Here is a 25,065-nt window from a genome sequence, read left to right on the forward strand (position 1 = left end):
TGTGAAAGTATCATAATTAGGGCTGTCAGTCGATTTAATTGCAATTAACCCCTTGTCTACAATTAATCGCAAATTAATCACACATTTTTATCTGTTCAAAATGTACCTTAAAAGGGAGATTTGTCAAGTATTTAATACTCTTATCAACATTGGAGTGGACAAATATGCTGCTTTATGCAAATGTATGTATATATTTTTTATTGGAAATCAATTAACAACACAAAACAATGACAGATATTGTCCAGAAACCCTCACAGGTACTGCATTTAGCATAAAACAGTATGCTCAAATCATAACATGGCAAACTGCAGCCCAACAGGCAACAACAGCTGTCAGTGTGTCAGTGTGCTGACTTGACTATGACTTTCCCCAAACTGCATGTGATTATCATAAAGTGGGTCATGTCTGTAAAGGGGAGACTTGTGGGTACCCATAGAACCCATTTTAATTTACATATCTTGAGGTCAGAGGTCAAGGGGACCCCTTTGAAAATGGCCATGACAGTTTTTCCTCGCCAACATTTAGCGCAAGTTAAGAGCATTATTTAACCTCCTTCACGACAAGCTAGTATGACATGGTTCGTACCAATGGATTCCTTAGGTTTTTTAGTTTCTCAGTGACTTCACTCTAGCTTTAAAACTGACTTTGAACGAGCCATCAGGACTTCCCTAACATTGTGATGTCACAACTATACCGGTAGAAGTGCCACTATACCGGTAGAAGTGCCACTAAACCCCATGTAGTTAACACACACACAGTGAGTCCCCGGCTGCAGTGACACTGTGAAGAGGGCAACAGCGCAGATGCGGAAGACCGGAAAATGCTGACCAATCAGAGCCGACTAGGCTTTTTCTGTCTTAAAGAGACAGGCGCTAAAACGAGTGTTTCAGACAGGGGGTGAATACAAGTATATTCAGACAGACAGAAAAAGAATGTGTTTTTGGAACATTAAAGCATGTAAACATGTTCTAGTAGAACCCCAAAATAAAAAAGAATGAACCTTAAAAAATTGTATGATATGTCCCCTTTAACTTAAAATTTGTGATAAAGCAACAACGGCAATTAATGCCAAATGTCCCGTGGTGAAAATATCAGTGAATCAATTGTAATATCAACTGGAATGCGAACACATGCATCACTATGGAAGTCTACCCTACGTGGATGAGTGCAGGTGGTCATTAGTGGTTCAAAAACCAGTGCTTAGTTATGTCCACTGGATGGTGTGTACACACCACAAGGTCAAAACAGAACATCCAGGAAACCAAATTTATTTTAAGGGGTACTTATATGAATAAACCTCAAGGTAGTGTGTGGGATTCGGGTTTTGAGGAGTATACCGAGGAGCAAGGGCAGATGGAGAAACATCTCCCAGGTGCAGCCTGTCAAGCTAATTTCAGAGGCAAAGTGAATCGGAGATGCGGAGGTGAGGGGGGAAACCTGCAGCCGAGAGAGTACGGGGCGACTGACGCACTGGAGGTTTGATAAGCGGTTCCATATGTGCTCCAGATCCCAAGTGAAAGAGCTGCTTTGTGCTCAGCGAGGTAGCACGCGCACAGGTCCCGAGTGGGAACCTGTGCGAGAACCCCCCTCTCTCTACTGACAAAACCTATCTGGCCCTTTCCCGGTAGCTCAGGGTAATATTAGCCAAGCGTAGTAGGGGCAGGAGCAAGGGGTTCGGATGCCCGAGTCTCAACCCACGGTCCGGCGGTGTATTTTGACGGGAGCTAATTGCCTGTGACTACATGGAGACAGGGGAGCGAGACAACCATTTCATTGAGTTAGTTGTCTGGGGGGTGAAGGAGGGTACAGGGTAAAGGGGACCGTGGTTGGGAACAGGGAGGGGGGTGGGGGGAGCTGTCAGGAAGTGAAGACGTATTAGGATGTTCTCAACCTCCATTACCCCCAGTGCTAAATCTTTCCCCAGTGATGGGGAAATAATTCCTCAAGACATTAAAGAGGCAATCTTACACGAGCACCTGCTCCCCGTGCGTACGGCCCCAATATGATTGAAGAACCAATCATCCGGCCATCACGCGCACTTAATGCAAAAATACCACCTTTACCGCGGCCACAAGCTCCCCCATCCGTAGCATCGGACCGATGCGTTGGTGAAACCGAGACTTAAATTGCCTCTAATTTATACCAGTGGTGGAAACATGCAAGTCTAATCAGGTAGTCAAGGCAGCAAGCTACTGTTTCCAAAAACACTAGAGAGCACAAACGCCTGGGCTAACACTGGCACATTGTGCAGAACCGCGAGAACAGAAACTGGAGGTGTCTATCCTATGATAAAGTATCTGGGGGTTTATGAGATTTTAATTAACCACACGATTACGTAACGCGGGGAAATTAGACTATAGGGACAGATGGAGGAGGAGGAGGAAAAAGGAGAAGGAGGGATAAGAAAGGACGAATGCAAAGTGTCTCGCACTGTTTTGTTAAATAGATCACATCGGACAAGAGGTATCCTCCTTCGACAAAGAGGTATGACCCACGGATGTTGGTTTTTCCAAGCAATTACGGTTGCATAACTTTATATACACAATAACTAGACTAAGATGCAAGAGTGACGCGAAGAACAGAAAGAGAAAGTAAATGTCGGACAGCTCATTGAGGTGAGGTGCCAACGGAGGTACATTAAGATCATATCAGCGCTGCTTCACAGTTGGATAACCCCCCCATGCTGATCTGTTGCCAAGGTTTCTCTGGCATTCTGGGGCAGTCCTGCCATGCTGCAGTTCCTCTCCAATTCAGGTTCTTCACAGCGGATAACAGCCTCACTACTGTATGGGAGAAACAGACTAGAGCCTGTTGCAATACACCCGTCAGCAAAGACCTGCACACTGAGCCCCTGTAGACAGGACCTGTTCTAATAAAAGATGGGATCGGGCTATTGCTTGAGGTAAAAAGAAAAGATAACGAATCTGTCATCATCTGACTGTATTTTTAGAGAGATTTTTAAAGGGAAACTATGCTAATTTTCAAAATTCATACGTTATTCTTATGGTCTAAGACAGTCCAAAAAATATTAGTATGAACAACTACATGAACAACTCTCCCAAATCCAAAAACTAGAGTGCTGAAACTCAAACTTGTGATGTCATAGGGTATAAAGGTCCTCCTCCATAGACAATGAATTGGATTTTAAAATCAAAAATGACGCTGAGAGCACCCAGGGGAATGTTCTGAGTATATATATTCACAACTGAGAACACTACAGTAGAATAAAGCTCATTTTGGGATAAAAAAGAAAACAACACAACAGCAGTCTCCCATTCATTGTCTATGGGGCAGCTCCAGACTTTTTACCTGATGACATCACAAGTTTAAGACTTATTTTTCTGGTTTCTGGCTTGGAGAGAGAGCAGCTTATGTTCACTAATATTGATTGAACTTTCCTCAGCCATGGAAACAACATATTGGAATTATTAATTTAGGTGGTGTTCCCCTTTTAAAGACCAGTGTGTAACATTTAGGGGGAACTATTGAATGTAATTTGACAAGTATGTTTTCTTTAATGTATAATCTCCTGAAAATAAGAATTGTGTTTTCGTTAGCTTAGAATGAGCGGTTTATATCTACATAGGGAGTGGGTCCTCTTCATGGAGTCGGCTATGTTTCTACAGTAGCCCAGAATGGACAAACCAAACACTGGCTCTAGAGAGGCGGCATTCGCGTTTTCACATTTTCGCATCAGCCAACGTAGTTCTTCTACACGCTCGGCACACGGGAGAAGTTTCAGCCGGTTGCAGACTGCAACCAAATCCTACACACTGCACCTTTAAACCTCAAATAAACATGTCCAAATCTGTATCTAACCCAGCATCCCCAATTAAAAAAAAAGTCTAGTGTCCAAAATGTAAACCTTTCCATGTTTTGTCTAATCTACCAAAACCAATTTCAATTATTAAAATATGCCGTATAAATCAGGTTTACGATTCAAGTTCTTTCACAGTGACTGAACATTCGTGTGCTGTGCCCTTTCCTTCAGAGATTTGGCACTGTATAGTGCAGGCTGTAATTCATGGAGTAAAATATGGTTGCCCCCCTGCTGCAAAAACAATCTGTGAACCAGACGAGTTTCACCATTTTCACATGTACTCATAAATGAAGGTGCTAGTAAAGTAGGAGAGGTGGGGTTGAGGATTGGGAGGAGAAGAAGGGAGGGGTGGGGGGGGGGGGGGGGGGCATGCACACAGATGCAACACTGTGTCTGGTACAGGATTATACCCTCGCAGCTAATTACTCCCAGACTCCTTCGCTCTGCGCCAGAAACTCTGCACAGATACAGTAAGCCGGCATGCTGCCTGGCTGCCTATCCACCGCACAAAGAGAAGACTGGGCCGGAGCAGAGAGGCTGGCATGAGGCCTGCCTTTATACGTGCACTGTGGCCGCTCAGTGTGTTGGTGATGAGTTAAGAGGAAAAAGAAGAAGGGCTGACTGCTGGCAAACTTTTAGGATGCGAGTTTCACAAGGCCAGACTGAGCCAAGACTTGGAATGCTTGTTGATGAACTGTAACATGTCAGAGCTTTCTACTGTACATGCTGTGATGATCAGTATCTGTCACATACTGATTTATTAAAAGTCACAGTTGGACCACATACAATGTATATCTTAATCCAGAGTGCCTGTTAGGGATGCACCGATCCGACTTTTTCAGTCCCGATAAGATACCGATACCTGGGCTTTTTTACCGATCACTGATCCGATACCAGTGTTTAATCAATAAGCTGTATGCCTCACTGTGTGGACGTGACTGGGATCATTCTTTTATGTGTAAAGGCCTTTACACACCGGGGGCGTGACGAATTGTTGTTTTCCTAACTTTGTAAAACAAAATGTAACAGATAAATACATGGCTATAAGTTTACTGAATTGTTATTTATTATTAAAATAATAAATCGTGCACCAGCAACTTGGTAAAAAAAAAATCTTCAAAATTAACAGGAATTACAATTCAAGTGTAAAACTTTTTAATGCAGCAACAAAATGGTAAAAACTATGGAATTAAGTCTATAATGTATATAATATACAGATCAGCCCCATTGTCACCGATACCCGATTCAGCTTTTTGAATCAGTATCGGCCCGATATCAGATCCGGTATCAGTATCGGTGCATCCTAGTGCCTCTGACAAATTCTACAACGAATCAGTGGATCGGCTGCAGACGTGTGTTTACAGTGAAGGCTGCACAAAAGATGCAGAAGATTTGAGCAGCGGCGTCGCCCTCCCTGCACCGAGAGCATGCCCCAGCTCCTGCCCCATCCTGCCCGCCACGCCAGATTCTCACCTTACAGCCCCGACGGGCAAAAGCAATTGCCAAACAAAACGTCTGGCCCTGCTGGAAAGTGAGTCAACCTCTGCCTCGGTGGCTGGTTGGGAACAATGGCCCTGTCTTTCTCCTGCTGGCCACCCTTTCCCCTGTGGCACAGGAGATTCGACTGGGCACACACACACACACACACACACACCACATGTGGCCGCCCCCCCGATACCTGTTAACACACGCGGCCACCCTGAGCCGAGCGAGGCTTCCAGTCATCCTTCCGCCACAGAAACGCACACGCAACCAACCCTCGGCTCAGTCAGCAGGGTGCACCGCCGGAGGCAGAGCACCTCAGCCCAGTGGTCCGTGTTGCTTTTGGATGTCGGACCTATTTTTCTTCCCTCCCTCCCCTCTGAAAACACACAGGTAGCTGGACAAGGATTATGCGCAGTAATCAAAACAGTGGACCTAAAAATACTCCAGCCAAATCGCTGCAACAGCTGCTCTGGTCTGATTTGAGAGTAAATAGACAAATAGTCCAGTTTTTCTATATGATTTGACATGCAGAACCTGTGAAAAAGCTTAAAGCATATTAAAAGCTCAGTGGATTGCAGCTCTGCTTAGAGATATACAGCCGGCTATAGTGCAGCAAGGCTCTTTCACTAAATCCATCCATTGCTGATGTCCATTAACACAAGTATGGGGTTCAGTGGGCAGCCCATTGATGCCTGTAAAGTATGTGCATTACACATTGTTGAAAACTCCTTCAGCAGCCTTACATGGGCAAATCCTGCAAGCCACTTACCCCCAATGGGTTAGCATGATTAAAATGTAATTTCTATGTCGTAATCCATTCCAATCCTTTCACCCAACAATCAGCATTTTTATTTTGTATTCTAATTTCTCCGAACTGTGACCAAAAACAGTGAGGTTCTCTTGATGCTCCCAAGCAGCCCAATCTCGATCCAGTAGGAGGAATGTAGCAGATGCAAAGCGAGGACGAGGAGGAGGAGAAGGAGGAGGAGGAGGAGGGGATGAGGGGATGATTTTGCGCTTAGCATGGCGCTGTGCTTGTAAAGCCTCAACAACTGACCAAGAGGAGCCAATGCTGCATCACTGCCAGATGTTCAGTCAGATTAAATGGCTTCCCATCCTATAAACTGAGTAGCAGCGTGGGCTTTAAGAGGCATACATGGATGCCCCCGAGTGTGCAAGCATTTCCCCTTCATTTCCCTGATTACAAATGTTTTCATTTGGAACAAAACGCCAATTTGGAATCCGACATGAGACTAGAAATCTCAAGCTTTTACCAATCAGATCGACCGGATTCATTTCTAAGATTTAAACAGTTGTGAGGAGACACCTGTTTTCTGTTGCTGCAGCTGCACCCGATTCAACTGTTATCAGGCCGTTAAATAGGTGTTATCAGTCGCTATAAGTACCATAGATGTGGGTCATTATGGGCCTACTGGGCCTACTAGGTTGTAAAAGTGAAAGTAAAACTTAAAAACCACACGTTCTAACATGTTGTTAAACTGAATGTTAGGTTTAGGCAACAACAAAAAAAAAAAACTTATTTAGGTTTAGGCAACAAAACAGTTAGGTTTAGGCAATAAAACTACAACTTTTTTAGATTTAGGCAACAAAACTACAACTTCTTTAAGTTTAGGTGATAAAACTACAACTTCTTTAGATTTAGCTAATAGACCTACAACTTCTTTAGATTTAGGCAACAAAACTACACCTTCTTTAGGTTTAGGCAACAAAACTACAACTCCTTTAGGCTTAGGCAACTGTCATGATTACTACGGTTGCTAGAGGTCGCTATCGTGTAATTTTATACCTTCTTTCGGTGATCTACCATGTGAAGATGATAAAACCTACTAGTGGGTGTAGTAGACCCCTATTGACCTACATCTATTGGGCTTTATAGCGACTGATAACGCCTATTTAATAGCCTGACAACATATTTTAACATGCTGATGATGTCAGGGTGGAAACCTGAATGGTTGCTGCAGCCACATTTAGCTCGAGAGGGAACACTGCAAGAAGAAGAATATCTTCTGAAAGTCATATTTTCAAAATATGTTCCAAAGAGATGATATAGAATTGGTTAATTTTCATATATCTACTATTTCTTAAGATTTTCTTTTGGAGAAAAAAAACAAAAAAACAGAACCAAAAACAGAAAAAGTACTATAGTGAGAATCTCACTCTGACAGTAAAAAAATTGATTTGAACACCTACTACACAGCATGCCTTGTTATTGTGAATAGTCATCTTTTGCAGTGTGACTGACTGTGATGACGGAGCAGTTGAGGTGACGCAGCAGCGCGCTCTATGGACGCTCACCGGAACTACACGTCCGTGTGGCCCAGTGAACGCACCACGCACACACACAGACACACACACACACAGCCGCCTGGTTATAATATCGAGGTCAAATGCATTGCGCATCACGTGAAGCCTGAATGCAGCCCAGCATTGTCACAACACACATCGGCATCAACAACCGAAAAAATGATAATAATGTCACCAAAAAAAAGAATCGGTGTGGGCAGACTGTCATGCGCAATAGTGCATCTAAAGTAACCAATATGCATCAAATGGTGGCCCAAAACGTGCTATATATATATTTGATGGGAAGCAGGTGGTATGGAGCCATTAATCATGTTCCCATATTGCTTTAATATTAATATCCAGTCTCCACATCAGGTGCTGGAGCTTAATTGGCATGATGATGATTCGCATTTCCATCTTAAACCATATTCTAAAATGCGTAATTACGCAACGCAGCTAATACTCCAACACTCCCATGTTCAGTATGATAGATATCCAGCCTATGACTCCTGTTCTGCTGAAGAGAGAAGCACCATCACAAGGTAAACCCTACTATACCGCTCAATTCACATGGATTTTTGCAGTTGAAATTGTCAATTTACCTCCCGGCTTCGTTGCAGAGAAACGATAATAATCCCTTGTCGCTGTCACCACACGAATCCGACCCAAATGTAATGTAGTGTAGTGTCGCGGTGGGCTGGATCAACAGAGAGCCGATGCCCTGCTCCTCCGACTGACTGTACGAGGCTGTTCATTCAGAGCTGAGTGATAGTGGAGAGTGAAGGAAGGGACTGACAAGTCGGTCAAAACAGCAGCACCACGCCTCCCCTCTTAAAGCTACCGCACTCTGTCTGTCTGCCTGTCTGTCTGCAGTCTGTCTCTGGGTGTGTGTTGAAAGTGAGGATGAAACACTATCACAGTCAGAAGTGAAACATTTCATTATTAAAGCTGCAGTAGGAAGAATTGTAACAATTTAAAAAAAGACAGTAGTAGCCTACAGAAGATAATCTGAAAGAAATCATGTGCCTCTGTGTCCTCCGGTGTCCTCCGGTGCTCCCTAACGGCATATGCAAGATTTCACAGACCCGGAGGAAAACAAGCAGTAAGAGCTGATCTGAGGTCTGCTGTCCAGCTGCTGTCTATGAGAGCCGGCTGTTGATCACTCGCAAACTCAGATCAAACGGTCAAATTAGGCTGAACAAATATGAATCAATATTCTGTTACTGTAACGACTATTTCTTGCATAAACTGTTTTCAGAAACATCTTGTAGTGCACTGTTTTGCTGCAAAATGTGAGAGATTGTGACCCGGCAACCATGTTGAGATCGGTTGAGGAAATACCAAGCACCGCCCACCATCCGGAGCACACTTTCTTTAAAGGTCCCATATTATAAAAAAGTGAGATTTTCATGTTTTTTTATTATAAAGCAGGCTTAAGTCCCATGTAAATACTGTGAAACACAGCCCGTATTCAGAAACTCTGCATTTGAAACAAGCTGTCAGGATTTCTGCCCATTCGTGATGTCACAAATATACAATATTTAGACCCTTTACACAGTTTTAAACGTAAACATTCTAAACGTGTCCCAGTTTATTTCCTGGTTGCAGTGTATGTGAATATCATCAGCTGACAGGAAGTACACATGGACCCAAGCTGTTGCCTAGCAACGCAATTCTGTCAAAATGCACTAAAACGGAGCGTTTCAGACAGAGGGTAAATACAGGTATATTCAGGCAGACAGTATGAGGCACATAAAGCTTTTTTTTTAACATTATAGCATGTAAACATTTTCTAGTAGAAACACAAAATACAAGTATGAACCTGAAAATCTGCATAATATGGGACCTTTAACTTTCAAGTCCAAGTCGAGTTTCAAGTCAAGTTATTTTCTGTCAAGTTAAGTTGCAAGTCATCAAAACTTTTGGTCAATGCTCCCTGTGGCAAAAGTGCAACACATGTTTGCAAGGTAATATATAGCAGCTAACGCCACATAATTAGATATTAATAGATAATTACCACAAATACTACAGCCATGAAGATATATAGTGTAATAGGTGTGACTAGAAAACAGCTTGAAGTAAGTTATAAACAGGTTTAAATGTACTACAGATCTCGTGTTTGCCAATGAAATAAGCTCCAATGAAGTTTCCCAAACATGAAGTACAGGTCTTGCGTCCCCAGCTGCTAAGCATTTAATCCTCTGAAATATGAAGAAACAGTATGACTGGCTGTGTTTTGATCTCCTGGCAGCCCCTAATCCTCCATTAATTGCAAATTCTGGGCATCCGCTTTGACCTGGGCTCATACATGGACATCAATACTAATTTCCTTTGTTTGAGAATGACACAAGCCCCGCTGTGATTTGTGTGAGACAATTTCCATGTACATCTTCAGAGGCAGAGAGGAATGATATTTCTCATGTCTTTCATGTCATTTAAAAATAGCAGCTGGAAGACTTAAAGGGTTGCCAGTAGGCATTTTGCTGTTAATGTGACAGCGAACGTGCAGTTATATGGTGTCAAAATGAAAGTAGAAGCAGCTGCTACCTGCATTGTTTGGGATTCCTTAAATACCTTCATGCTATTAGGACAAAACAGCTTCCAGCATTATCTAACCCTGCCATACAGAACAGTGTGGTAGTCAGGGTCGCTGATTTGTGCTCATTGTACTGAATCAAATCCTCATGTACTTGTACAACATTAAAGGGGAACATGTCATGCTCATTTTCAGGTTCATACTTGTATTTTGGGTTTCTAGAACATGTTTACATGCTTTAATGTTCAAAAAACACTTTACATTTCTCATACTGTCTGTCTGAATATACCAGTGGGCAACCTCCGGGGTCTGAAAAGTGAAGCCTTAAACTTGCATTCTTTCTAACAGCCAGCAGGGGGCGACTCCTCTGGTTGCAAAAAGAAGTCTGATTGTATAGAAGTCTATGAGAAAATGAGGCTACTTCTCACTTGATTTATTACCTCAGTAAACATTATAAACATGAGTTTATGGTCTCAATCGCTAGTTTCAAGTCTTCTTCAATACAGCATGATGTTCATTTAGTAAATAATGGTCCCATTTAGAGTCAGATAGACCATAAAGCAGGGGATGCTTTAAGGCGGGGCTACCTTGTGATTGGCAGGTCGCTACCACGGTGTCGTCCAGTCTGGGAGTTGTCCGTGTTACCGCCTTAGAACTTTAACCTTTTCAAATTGTGTTTTCAGTTCATGAAAGTTCATTATAACCTCTTTGGTCTTTTTCAACGTTCGGTTGTACTTAGCTCCACCCTCTCATGTCACTTCTGGTTGCAAAAAACCTAGATGGCGACGGCCAAAATGCTGAACTCGAGGCTTCAACAGCAGTCCACAAACCAATGGGTGACGTCATGGTGACTACATCCACATCTTATGGTGCCTTCAAATGGGGTCATGTTCACCGTGTTTACGAGTTGGGCCCATATGAATCAAATATCTTGTTGTATTCACGACCTCAGAAGTGGAAAGTTTCTGAAATTTCCGAATTCATGACTTGTGACGGAAGTTATCTTTTCGGTGCATAATAAGTTAATATATTGTAATTTTAGCCGTATATTGTTTTTCTTCGTAATTTTATAATAGGTCTGAGGAAAATGTTGATATTCCCAACGGCCTCATCTTTCTCCTCTGTCATTATACCTTTGCATTTCCTGCATTATGTTAACCGCTTGCTAGCTTGCTAAATCGTTAGCCTCTGTGGCTTCTAGACGCCGACAGTAACATTAATATTGCCGTTGCTTAACAGCGGTGTTCTCACGACTTAACCACTTGAACGCCAAGCATATCGTATACACGACTTCCCATGTTGTAAACACAAGCTCACAAGTTTCATTTGAAGGCACCGTATTATACATTCTATGAAATATACCTGTATTCACCCTTTGTCTGAAACGCTCTGTTTTAGCGCCTGTCTCTTTCCGATCGAGACACAAAAAAACGGACTGGGTTGTCTTATTTCACAGTTTTGTGGGTTGGTAGGCACTCCAGATACCCACATGTATGTGCACAAGCACTGAAAATGTGAGTTTTTCACGACATGTCCCCTTGAAGAAACACATTATATTCTCCATAATGGGACTTTGAATATGTAAAGAGAGCTCAGCATTTATCAGTGAGTTGTTTCTCGGGTCAGAAATAATTGCGCCAGCTACTGTAAGTGTCAGGTTCGTCAGATGGTGAGTATGTGTGTCTACTCTTTGACTGAAGTTTCAGGAGTAGACAGAGCTGTACGGGAGCACGGCCTGTCAGAGCCAGGATGACATTATCCAGCGGGAGCGAGTGATTCGGCCCCTGGGAGAAAACCAGGCAAAGAGGCCTCGATTAATCTCTTCAATTTGGCAAAACCAAGGGGAGGTCAAATCTATAATCCAGAGCAGCTAGTATATCATAGGGGAGTGAGATTCATGTCAGATAATGACACTCTGTCAGTAACTTTAACCTGAGCCTTTTAGCCTGACCCCCAAAATGCAGTAGACTTGGCGACACACACACACATACACACATTATGCCCCCAGCTTTACTTTATATGGTGCCAGGAGGCAGTTTGGACTATCTTAACCATTCTATTGTTTGAAACACAACTATATGACATATTATACATAACCCACCATGTCACAGTGAACAGTGTCTTTAGTGACGCCACCACAAATGAAGTCTTTTTTCCAGTGGCTGAGGCTTGGAGTTAGTTATTCCAGGTTTTACACTGACCTCAGAGAGACTAGTGGGGAATTCTTTAAAAAGTTTAGAAGACACGGAGGACTGTCGGACTACAGGATCACTTCTGAGACTGCCGGGATGTCCGGGCAGACAAATCAAGCACACCTCAAACCTTTTAAATAATTTTGAAACTGTACAGCTTTTACATCCTTGCTCAGATCCGCCGCAGAAAGCCAAGACTAACAGATGCGGTGACAGGAGGGTTCTGTGAGCTTCTATCTGCAGACAGAAGCCAGGTTGTTTTGTAGACAGTCTAGATCTGACGCGGCTGAAGATGTGAAAAGCCCCAGTCGACACCTCAGGATCTCAGGGGGTGTCTGGCAGAACAGAGATGGCGCTTACTGAATTCACACATGTCCATTAGCATGCACATACACACGTGCGCACATGCTTTTATGTACAGTGAAACTTGCAGTCATGCACAACACGATCCATGTATATATACATATGTATTACACATGCTCAAACATATCTCTCTATGAGCCTCAAAAGTGGATAAAGAACAGCCTTAGCAGTCATAGATACATTATTTGTATTTGATTACAACACACACAGAGGGATAGAGACTTCATTCTCTGCTCAGGTAGACATTACTCCTCTAAAATAGATGTTTGCTGCTATATTAATGCTTTTGATATCGTATAGAGCACCTTTAAAAGGTAACTCCACCAACTTTACACATGAAGATCAGTTTATATGTCAGGAAGTTGTAGTCTTTTGTGGCTCTGAAGGGAGTTTTCCAAAATCTGAGAACCTGTCTCGCATTGGGCATAGAGACTTCATATTTTTAACAAAAAACCTACGTCACAAACCTTGGGGTGGAGTTTGATGGACGAGGGCTATTACCAGCATGGATGTATAATAAGACCTGGATACGGTGATGCCGTTCAGCATTGCTTCTAATTTTTTTCCCAATAGCCACTCGCAATATTGCAGCGAAAAATCCCCCTGCGGCCCAAAAAGCATTTTCCCTATAGACCACCATTATAAAAGCGACGTCTGTGAAACTGTTGACAGGACACCTCGAACTGCAAACAAGGCCAATTATGACTCTTTCTATTATGAAATTTTGATCCATGCAGGTTTTGTATTTGTAAAACTTTCCTCTGTGTTCTCATGTCTGCAGGCGGGGCCAGTGGGAGAAACATTAAAGCGCATATTCAGTGGGCAGCATACGCCAGAAGTAAATCCAGAAGCTAGAAAACTTTTTGGTGAGCAATTCTCATTGGTATGAATAGGCGCCATCTTGGGGTCCTGTATCTTATTAGCCTATACCAAAGATATTGAAATAGAAGCAAAGACAACAGCCGCTGCCGCCATTTTGGACTGAAAACGCTTATTACATTCATAATATTTTAATTGTTCAACACAGGCCATTTAGGTAGAATATGACAATAGAATAGAAATAATTAAATGTTACTTTTGTATGGCGCTTTTTAGGTGGACGTTTCACTGGTACTGGTTTGACTTTCAGTCCAAAATGGCAGAAGAGTAGCTTTGCTGCTAGGTGCTGATGTTGCAATGGAACAAACAATTGACTTTCAGTTCTTGGCAATATACGTTCTTTGCCTATACATCCATGACTACCAGACATTTAAAGTCTAATAAAAGATGTTTGCATTATGGGAAGTGTAGGATTCAGTGTTTTTTGGAGTTTGACCCATACTAGGGACTTAAAGTCAAGCTATCTCAGTCTCTCCTGCTTTCATTTTGACCATTGCATTCTTTTCTTAAATATATCATTACTGAGTCCCCCAGCGTAACTAGAGTAGAGTGCTGAATCGCTTTCAGAACTACATATCACAAAATAATGTAAACAGGTTCAAAATATTCGGTTCAGGCTCCCAGATGTTACAAGCTATAGGTTGAAGCTCATGTTTTGTAAAAAAAAAAATGCTATTTACTAGAGAGATAATACAGTAAGAAAAAAAAAGAAGTGAATACAACAAAATAGCAAATATTGCACACTCTCCTGTACTTCATATGTATCTGGATCAAAGTCAAAATAAATGTTGCCAACTTGCCATGGCACTGCTTCATGGAGCATTTCCATTCACACTAACTGCATAACATGATGGATCTGAAGAAAGAGGATTGCTTGTCAGGTCTGCCTCCTGGGATGAAAATGACTCGGTGCCCTTGACAAGGAGCTCTTACCTCAAATTACCCGAGTAACAAGCCAGCTGAATAAATGACTGAATCTTTCAGTGTGAACGGTGAAAATGACTCCGGTTAAGTGTGTCCATTCAGTGAGTGATGGTGGAAAATAAGGGGGAGTCGCTATGAGGGATATGACTTTGTGCATTCCAAATGACAAATCTGCATCTAAATTAGAATATTCCTGCTGGACATATTTATTCACCAGGATGCCCTAAGGATTTAACTAAAAGCATATAAACATGAAGATACATGTGGAGTAGATTACTCTAGAATGAAGGATGAAATGTGTTAAAATGCCACATGGTGTGATATAAAAGCTGTAGTCAAAACTTTATTTCACTTAAGTAGGAGTTCTGGTATGAGTCATTTCTGAATGCTTATCAGACTGTGCGATTAAAACCAGAGGCAGCTTGTTTTGGTTTGACAAACAAAAGGCGGAATCCAAGACAAAGTGTTTTACAAGCCTTGATTGTACTTGTTGACATCTTAAACTATTAAAAACATCAATGGGTTTGGCTAGGGCCGTAGCCAGGATTTAAGAAATACTGTGGTCATAAGTCAAAGTCGAATCGAAAAAATAACTTAAATAATATACCCACCATGTGGGTTATAATTCCAACCAATGTACTAAAACCCACAAATTCACCAAACAAACAAGGACATGACCTACTGTAAGGTGAGAGGACGCACACAACCTTTGGCGTAGCTTCGGAGCACCCCTTATCGTGGCCTTTAGGGGCCCACAAAGGGAAGGATAAATTTTGGCAGGGAAAGTGAAAGTGCAGCGTTTGCCCCTCCCTCATTACCACCACTGAGGTGCCCTCAACCTCCAACTGCTCCTGTGTATCTGCTCAGTGGCCAACTCTTCAGACTGGGCTATATACAGTAGCTTCTAGGTGTGAATCGTAAAGTTTTCCATGCAAATTAAGCAGAAATTTGAACTGTATTCATTATCGCTATTTTTTGTCTCTGCGGTAGAACGGAGGCTTCAGTGGATGCAAGTCACATGCTTCATGTATGTCACGATTTATTCATTAAGTCTGTTGCATTTTGCTTTTAGATATTTTATTGAGGTGTTTGGAATAGTTGTTGACTATAGCTGGTACTGATATGTACACCGTTGTTTTTTGTAAGAACGGGTAACAGAAACAACAAGGGATAAGATACGACTGCAATCATTAATAATTAAATTGAAAATAACAACACAGAAATAATGGATTGGGGTATAGTTTATAAGCTGGACTTAAAACAAAAATGTTAGTAGTGATGCAGCGATCGGGCGGCGGACCAGCCAGACCCAACGGCAGACATAAATTCGTGTGCGGGCGTTGGCTTTCCATGAGCATGTGAGTGTATTGATCAGACTGATTATACAATAATAAGCACATCCTCCCTATCTATACGTATCATATGCATGTCACGCTGAATTTTCACTGATATGGAAACAACATAAGCCAAGTCATTGACAGTTAATATGTTTAGCACGTCTGGAAATGCAGCCCACCTGGCTGCAGCCCCGGAAATGGAACACGCCAAGACGTGGATGCAATTTCAGACTAGCAGAGCGATACAAATAAACATGACATAAACATTGGGGATTACCTGGACCCCTGTGGGGGGGACCCGGGAAATGTTTTTATTAACAAGCTCTATTTTGATGCTTTTTCATGCACTGTGACACCTTATTTAGATTCAGTAGGCTACATGTCTTAATAGGCTAATTAAAAAATAATAATTGACAGGCTTGTGTGTTACGAGGAGTAGCCTATCTCACATTTTAGTTACATTTTAAATTATTTTCGGTGCCACACCCAGACGAAGTGAGTGAAACTTCCCTGAATAAAAAAAGTTTTTTTTGTGTGTGTGTTCAAAATATATATATACCCGAGCAGTGATTGACAGCTGCTGCGGAGACTGTTCGGCTCTGATTTGTTGTTTTTCTTTGGACGTTGTGGAATCTTGCAGATGCCGTTAGGAGCACAGGAGGACACACATTTTCTCACACATTATCTGGCTCATGTACTATTGTCAGGATATAGATAAAGACAGTTTGACCAAAAATGACAAAAAGTTATTTTTATTAAAGTTACCAACTGTAACTTTAAATGTTTGGCCACAATGACGAATGCATAGGTTGCATGGCAGGCAGTGGTTTTCACATGTTTATATACTGTATATGGGTGGGTCGGTGCCATCCAGGAAAATTCCTCTAAACAGAAATGAATGCAATAATATGCTTTGGGAAATGGGCAGCATGTAAAATATACACATGTTTGTAATAAAGAGGCTCAAACATACATACAAACAGAATGGTCCTATAATGCAAAGTGTACATAAAACATTTACCGACAAACTAAACCAGGGGTCTGCCACCTGAGGCTCCAGAGCCACATGCAGATCTTTAGCCCCTCTCCAGTGGCTCCCTGTGCATTTTTTTAAAAAAGTAGTGGAAATGAATAACTGTTTTTTGTTTACATTTTCATTTTTATTTATCATTGTTGTAGGTCTAAAGGTACGAAGGTACGACAGAGTATTAGGGCCACATTGAGGAAAAAAAAAAATCTGAGATTTCGAGAATAAAGTCAGAAGTTTACGAGAAAAAAAAGTCGTAATATTATAAGAATAAAGTCATAATATTATAAAGTAGTCATTTTTCATGTTACTTTCTTTTTTTCTCGTAAAGTTATGACTTTATTCTCGTAATGTTACGACTTTTTTTCTCGTAAAGTTCTGACTTTATTTTCGCAATGTTACGACTTTTTTTCCCGTAAAGTTATGACTTTATTCTCGTAATATTACGTAATTTTTTCTCGGAATATTATGACTTTATTCTGGAAATCTCCGATTTTTTTTCCCTAAATGTGGCCCAAATACTCTGTAGTACATTTGCACTTTGGCCCTCACTGCATTAGACTTATATACTATATACTTAGACTATAAACTGTGTTACCTTCATCACAATGCTCAAATGTTTTGCGGCTCCAGACAGATTTTTTTTTTTCTTTGCCTAAAATGGCTCTTTTGATGGTAAAGGTTGCTGACCCCTGGACTAAACATACACTCTAGCTGGAATATCTAACACGTTCATTGTCGTTAGGAAGGTAATGTTTTTGTGATGCTATAGAAGAGACACTGTGAGCCTCGTTTACAGCAGGCTTCCTGGTTCTGCTCACCTGACATGCTCCGAACAGCTGACCTGGTTGTGCTGCTATCTAACACAACACAGAGGCCCTCTATTGTCCATCAAACTGCATGCTCTGCTGCTTTTTGTCTACTGTCTTTGTAGACAAACACACACACATGCACTCATATAGTATCTATTTTCTCATCCTGTCTGTGTGTCCCTCTGTAACCTCCGCGATGGAGGGTGAAAGACACAAGGAGAAAGCGCAGCTCAATTACACCTCCGACAAAACTTCTACATTAGTTACCACCCCGGGAGGAGACAAAGTCGTGCGTATGTGTTTCCCTTTCCCTACATGCATTGTGATGACTATAGTACAAAATCTGAGAATCAATAAGAGTCCTCTGTGTTCTATTTCTGCCTCGTGTGATACGTTCCCTTTCATTTCCTGGCTGTCATCAAAGTCTCCTTGCATTTGTCTTCCTCACCGTCTCAGCTGCTATTATCTCCTCGGTTTATGGTCGAACAGATTGTGTACGTGATTGTGTGTGAGAGTTTAAAAGCAATATCATTACAAAGCCATTACATGGACGCTGATGTTGGCAGAAATATTGATTTTTCAGCAGCAAACTTGAGAAGAAATGGAAATTGCATTGCCCCTCTGGGCAGCAAAAATATTTAAAACTAGAATGGCACTCGGAGAGCGCAGACCTCCGCCAACGCGTGACTTTAAAAACAGATCACAGCTCACAGCTGGCGGCACCATGAGGTGCTCTTCTCAGAGAGGTTGCTTCAGGAGTGAGATCATCACAGATGTAGACGCACCCTAAAATGTGAACCAATCACGTCCTAGAAAAGGTTAAAAGTTTTCAAACTTGTCAAAAGAATCATGAGTCCTTGAACATGAAAAAACACTTTGAATGGCGGAAAAAAATTTTTTTAACCTAAATGTGTTTACCACTTGTCATATGGGCCTCTCTCCATCACAGGGTCAGTAAAATCGATGACTCTTTAAAATGTGTCCTAAAGTGATGGAAACACAGTGTAAACAGATTTATGTCCCCACAACATGAGCAGGACTGTAGTACTCGAGTCCAATCTCAGTCTCAAGTCTACTTTTTTGAAGTCATGCACTTTTCTTGGACTCGCACCTTGTAGGACTTGGATTTGTCTTGGTCTTGGGCTCTGCTATTGAGAACTGGTCAAGTTCTTCCCTGCTGCTGATTTGGGATCAATTGTACATGAATGTTATCGGATTTAACAGTGTTTTCCCGCTATAGTTTTAACACCAAGTTTAAACTTGATCAATTGATGGTTATTTTCAGGAGCAGCACACCTAGCCTACTTCCTCGTTCAAGCTAATTGCATGAATGAATTAAAAATGAAAATGTAATGACAATGAAGATGTCCCTGACTTAATAATCACTATATTAGCATTGACACTATTGGCTATTATGGTCTTGAACAGGACTCGATTTGCTCTGGACTCGGTCTTGACTTGGTCTCGACTGACTTAGGACTTGGTCTTGACTCAGATTCGACTGGACCTGGTCTTGGACTTGACTTGGACTTGATTAAGTTGGACTTGACTACAGCCCTGAACAGGAGTAATACACCCCCACCCCCCCACACACACAGACACACACACAGGCTCTGATCTCTTCAGTATGGCCTAATTGAGAGTGACACATTTGGTGCTAATCAATACGCAATCCCATTGTTTCTATGGAGATATCCTCAATGAACTGTCCCCATTCCTATCTGTGCCACAGACACCGAATGATACAGCGAGACATTATGTCTGCAGGAGTCACACAGTTTGCATTTATAGCATTATGTAACCAAGTGGTCAATAGTGCATAGCAATAATATTGTTTTATCAAAACATATGATCTGCATGGTAAAGCATTCCAAGACCACTTTGTGGTTTTCGCCACGCATCCAATCTGACTTTCCTGCACTTTTTCTAAAGCAGAAACCTCTTTGGCTGAGTGGACGTGAGCGTGGATCGGCCTCCTCTGGTGTGACACATCACGGGGGGGGGTTGGCCAGGGGTAACCGTGACATAACACAGCTTATTGTGTGAGGAATGGCATGCAACAACAGTGGCCCGAACGTACGGTCCTGAATAGGACTTCAAAGGCAGCCGAGTTCAGCACCGCAAGGTATTTCATTGTAACTCTACCACGCTGCGGAGGAGAGGAATTTGGATGCTATAGAATCCTCCATGGCAGCAGGTATTCGGCGGACATACCTATGGGGTCTCTCGTGTCCAATTCCCACTCAGCTCGTTACAGTTAGCATTCCCCCGCAACTCTTACATAACGCCGTATTTGTGCTGAACCGTCACCTGGACTCGGCTCGCGTTGGGAAGTGGATTTTTCGCTCAGGAAAAGATGGAGAAAATGGATTTACTGTCGGACTTCCGCCAGTGTTTCCAATACATTGCAGTTCTTTTAGTTTGTCATTCCAGCTGCAAATATTCCTCTAGCGCTCTTTCAACCCTGTCTCTCATTTCATTATTTTTCTCTCCATTCCTGTACTCCCCCATCCTTCCCCTCCTGCTACCTGCAAAAGTTCACACGGACATTCCACTTCTCCTCATGTTTTCATTATACACACATTCTCTCTGCTGCTTTTCTGTCCTTCATGCTTCTATCTGCATGACGGTTGAGAGGTGAAGATGTGGGCTCTCTCAAACCCAACTTGGTTCTATTTATACTGTGCAGTTAGAGCGGTTAGCTCTGCGTTCAGAGCCCCAGGCCTTTCAGACCCGTGGAAGGGAGGGCCTAATCCACCCACTTTCCCCATCGCCAAGCACACCGCCAGGCCAACAGGACCGCCCCAGCCATGTCTCTGCCTGCCCACTGTCCAAACTCCTCACCACATGCAGCTGGGATGGAGGGATGGAGCGGATGGAAGGAATGGACAGGAGGGAGCAGTGGGGAGGGAGAGTCACTTGACAAGCAAGTGTATGAAAAGGTATATAGGACAAATAGCTCAATTGCATTTAAAGGGTTCATGTTTACTGTGTTCGAGAAGAGTCCATATGAACATCCCCCTCTGGTGGTATACCTTGGAAGTGGAAATGTTCTGAAAGCTCAGAATTCACGAGTTGTGACCAAGCGGCAACGTCCGGGGCTGAGAAATGAAGCCAACGCGGAAGCAAAGAACGTGTATTGATAAGAAATGAAAGTCAATTGTTTGTTCTATTGCAACATCAGTGCCCAGCAGCAGAGCTATGCTTTTGCCATTTTGGACTGAAAGTGACTACTGGACACCAGTAAAACATCCGCCTACAAAGTGCCATACAAAAGTAAAACAAATTATTTCTATTCTATTGTCATATTCTACCGAAATGGCCTGTGTTGAACAATTAAATATTATAATTATAATAAGCGTTTTTAGTCCAAAATAGTGGCGGAGGCTGTTGTCAAAAAAATAGTTTTGTCTCTTTGCTTCTAAATTCTTTGGCGGAAGTACCAAAAACTGCATTTCCTCAAATGGCCACTTGAGGCTGGCTCCAAAAGCGAGTCAATCCCCACAGACCCCCATGTTTAAATGCCCAACTTTACAGCAGAAATAAACATGTTCACAGCCTGCAACCAAAAAAACTTTTTTTTGGTCGCTAATATCCCTGTTCATGACAACTGTACGGGGTTGAACTTTTATACAACTCATCTGTTTAAATTATATTAAGGGTCAAAGTTCAGCAGAATTGGGGGCATGGCTGCTTTGAATGACAGGTGGGTACCAACTCAGGTCGCTAGCTGCTAGCTGTCTGCTCTGCTGCATCATTATGTTTTCGGGGTTGTCCGTCTGTCCGTCCATTCTTTTGAACGTGATATCTCAGGAACGCCTGGAGAGAATTTCTTCAAATTTCGCACAAATGTCCACTTTAAGGATGAACTGATTAGAATATGGTATTCAAAAGGCGACCTCATGTCTGTCCCATGACACCTCAGGAACACCATGAACAAATTTCTTCAAATATGGCACAAACGTCCGCTTAGACTCAAGGGTGAACTGATTCAATTTTGGTGGTCAAAGGTCACTGTGACCTCAAAAAACATGTTTTTGGCCATAATTCAAGAATTCATACGCTCATTATGACAATTTTACACAAATGTCTAACAGGATAAAATGATGAAGTGATGAAATTTTGGATGTAAACTGCAACTTAACTGGTTGGCGCAGGCATACAACTGCAAGATGGCGAAGGCCGGAGCCACCCACTTTGAGCTTCACAACGGCTCTTCAGAAACCTATGGGTGACATCACGGAGACTACATCCATACTTTATACAGCCTATGGTTGTAACATGTTTGTTGTTGTTGTTATTATATTGTAATTTGAGTAGTATAGAGTTTTTTTTTGTAATTTTATAATATGTCGGAGGAAAATGTTGATATTCTCAGCGGCCTCATCTTTTTCCTCTGTCATTTCCTGCATTACGTTACCTGCTTGCTAACTTGCTAAATGTTAGCCATGGTTGCTTCTAGATGCCTTAAGTAACGTTAATATTGCCGTTGCTTAGCAGCAGTGTTCTCGCGACTTAACCACTTAATCGGCGAGCATATCGTGTACACGACTTCTCACGTCGTAACCACAAGCTCACAGGTTCCAATTGAAGGCGGCATGTTTTCACTCACTTGTATCAATACTTGTGAATGAATTACAGCCTGTTCCGTGAGAACATCTTTCCCAAAAGATATTTTCAGAAAAATGTGCACAAATGTCTGAGGAATTGAGAAAGGAGAAAATAATGACTGAAGAAACATGTTTATTTGCGCCGATGACTCAAGATGAATTCCAATGGTCTGAAGTAAGAGACAAGAGAGATTTGCTGGGCTGCAATCAATGAAAACTCTTGACATAATGTCCATTATGCAACAGTGGCCTAAATATTCCCCCCTTGCTAAAAAATGCCAAGCATGAGAGTTGCTATAAAAGGAGAAGGTATGCATCCGATTTTTCCAGGAAAATGCATCAGACGTACATGCCGGTAATAGTTCTGGAATTACTTTGATGAGTATTTATAGAGATGTTATCAGGGGGCCGACAAAGAGAGTTGAGAGCTGAGATAATATTTACTGACAGCAGGAAATATAACTAAAGATAATCCTTGAGAACAAGGAATAGGCTGAGTAAGTCAGTGTGAAGTGCGAAGCAAACATACTGAATGAAATGCTGATTTGTTAAAATGTACAATTTGATCAAATTGTGACATTTAAAAGGGGACATATCATACTAATTTCCAAGTTCATACTTGTATTTTGGGTCTCTACTGGAACATGTTTACATGCTTTAATGTTTACAAAAAACACTTTATTTTCCTCGTAGTGTCTGTCTAAATATTCCTGTTTTCATCCTCTGTCTGAAATGCTCCGTTTAAGACCCGCGTCCGGAAAAAAAAAACAGTCTACTCTAGCGAGAAAAATATGGTGCACCTTTGCAAAGGTAGTTCTCAAACTGTGGGCGGTATATTCTAATGATGGAGTGGGTCATCTTATTTCACAGTTTGTGAGTTCTTAGGCACCCCAGATACCCAAATATATGTGCACAAGCACTGAATACTTGAGTTTTCCCATGATATGTCCCCTTTAAATACTGCCAAGGAAATGTGTCTTCAAGTTCAAGCATTTCTTGTTGCACTCAATTTTTTATTTCTTCTTTCTCCAAGTAACCACAATGACAAACAGTTGCTTGGCACAGGCATTTTCATGTTATGGGATGTTGTCAAATATGAAATATGCCTTTCTCTTCCTACTCTGGATTGTATTTTACATTCGGATTGCCTCATGGAAAGACTATATATTCTGTAAGCTTAAGTGAAACAGAACTCATTTAGAGTGCAGCGAACACGGCACAGAAAAAAAACTTTCCTAAACAAATGATTCAATAGCATATACATATACTCCATTTCATATTTCCTTGACTGTTCTTCATACTGACAGAAAAACAAACATGCTGACAGATAAAAAAAAAAAAAAAAAGGAAAAAAAAAGCTAAATGTCACTCTGTCCGTGACTTCTTCTTCATCCCCAAATCTATCCCACAATATTGCTGGTCTTTGACTCTTGGAAATTCATATACAGTATTTCAGGAATGCAGACTGAAGTCTGATATGCCTGGGCCTAGCAGGCATAACAGAGGGCAGAAGCCTCAGAGAATAACACATAACCAAAGCCCTAAAGAATTCCCTTGGACACAGCTACTGACCAGAAAGCTGTGCTCTGGAGGGGAAAGCAGGAGAGCTGCTGAAACCCCAGAACTTAAATAGCATCATGGGGCATGGACTCCACTGCTGGTGACTGCCTGAGATAGACATTCAGCACTTTGGTTAATGCTTTTTCTGAACACAAACATAAAACATAAAACATAAATAACTAGAATGGCACTCGGAGAGCACGGACCTCCGCCCCCCCCTCTCCTTTCAGCTTGCGCCATCATCCACGTGTATTTTTGTTTATGTTGAGATCAGCTGTACGTAGCGGATCATCGTAAAAAGAAAATTCATTCAAACTGGACGGAAACAAAATAAATCTCATCTAAATCGTCGTCGTTAATCTCTTCAACAATCACCAAGTGTGCTTTGGTCGAACTCAACTGTAACTGAAAACATGCCGAATCTACAGTCCCTGTGGTCTTAATGCTCAGGCTGATCGGAATTCTTAAAAATATTCCTGAATCTGGATCATGATCCGGATCGCCACCAAAATCTTATGGATTGTTCATTGTGCCACACCCCACCCCTCTAAAAAAGAAAATTCAAATCCATCAAAGACTTTTGGAGTAATCCTGCTAACAGACAAACCAATAAACCAACAAACCAACAAACCAACGCCAGTGAAAACATAACCTCCTTCCTAGGCCTTCGGCCTTGGCAGAGGTAAATATATAAATATATATAAGTATATATATACCTTTATATATATCTATAAAAAATACTGGCAATATTGTCAACATTGTTATTATTATTATGGGAGAATATCTTCTTTTATTTAATATTTCAATTTAATAAAATGACTTTCAGGTACCTGAAAGCATGTTATTTTTTTGTATACATTTTTGATAAAGAATTTACTTGACCAATCATTAGCTCTTCATGTGAAAAATGAAAGTAAATTCTGCAAAGTGAGCGAGGATGAAGATCTACTTGTGCGTGTGACTCGTTGAGACCATTAACACAGTGTAATTTGGCGTGTCATGACAATCCTCCACACACTTGCAGTCGTTAACGGAAAACGTCTTGTGTATTATTGGTAAGCGTGGGCGCTGGATCTGTTATTGCTTCCACTACGTTAAACAAGACCGTTTTTAAGAGCGGTGGTGACATGGTAAAAATAGGATACATACACCCCTACACGCTAACTTACATGTATAGGTCAGTGCATGGGCTGACCTCCTTTCACCACAGCTACCA

General features: G+C 41.7%; 1 protein-coding gene across 2 annotated transcripts in view; it reads right to left on the bottom strand.

Moving 5' to 3' along the window:
* The window catches only part of daam2 (dishevelled associated activator of morphogenesis 2), a 136,867-nt gene extending 128,482 nt beyond the window's left edge, over positions 1–8,385 (bottom strand). For both annotated transcript variants that reach the window (XM_074661751.1, XM_074661754.1), the window contains exon 1: positions 8,212–8,385. The gene's annotated coding sequence lies outside the window, so the exon portion shown is untranslated. The remainder of the gene's footprint in view (positions 1–8,211) is intronic.
* Positions 8,386–25,065: the final 16,680 nt, after the last annotated feature.

The sequence above is a fragment of the Sebastes fasciatus genome, chromosome 15 (assembly GCF_043250625.1).
Source record: "Sebastes fasciatus isolate fSebFas1 chromosome 15, fSebFas1.pri, whole genome shotgun sequence".
Lineage (NCBI taxonomy): Eukaryota > Metazoa > Chordata > Actinopteri > Perciformes > Sebastidae > Sebastes > Sebastes fasciatus.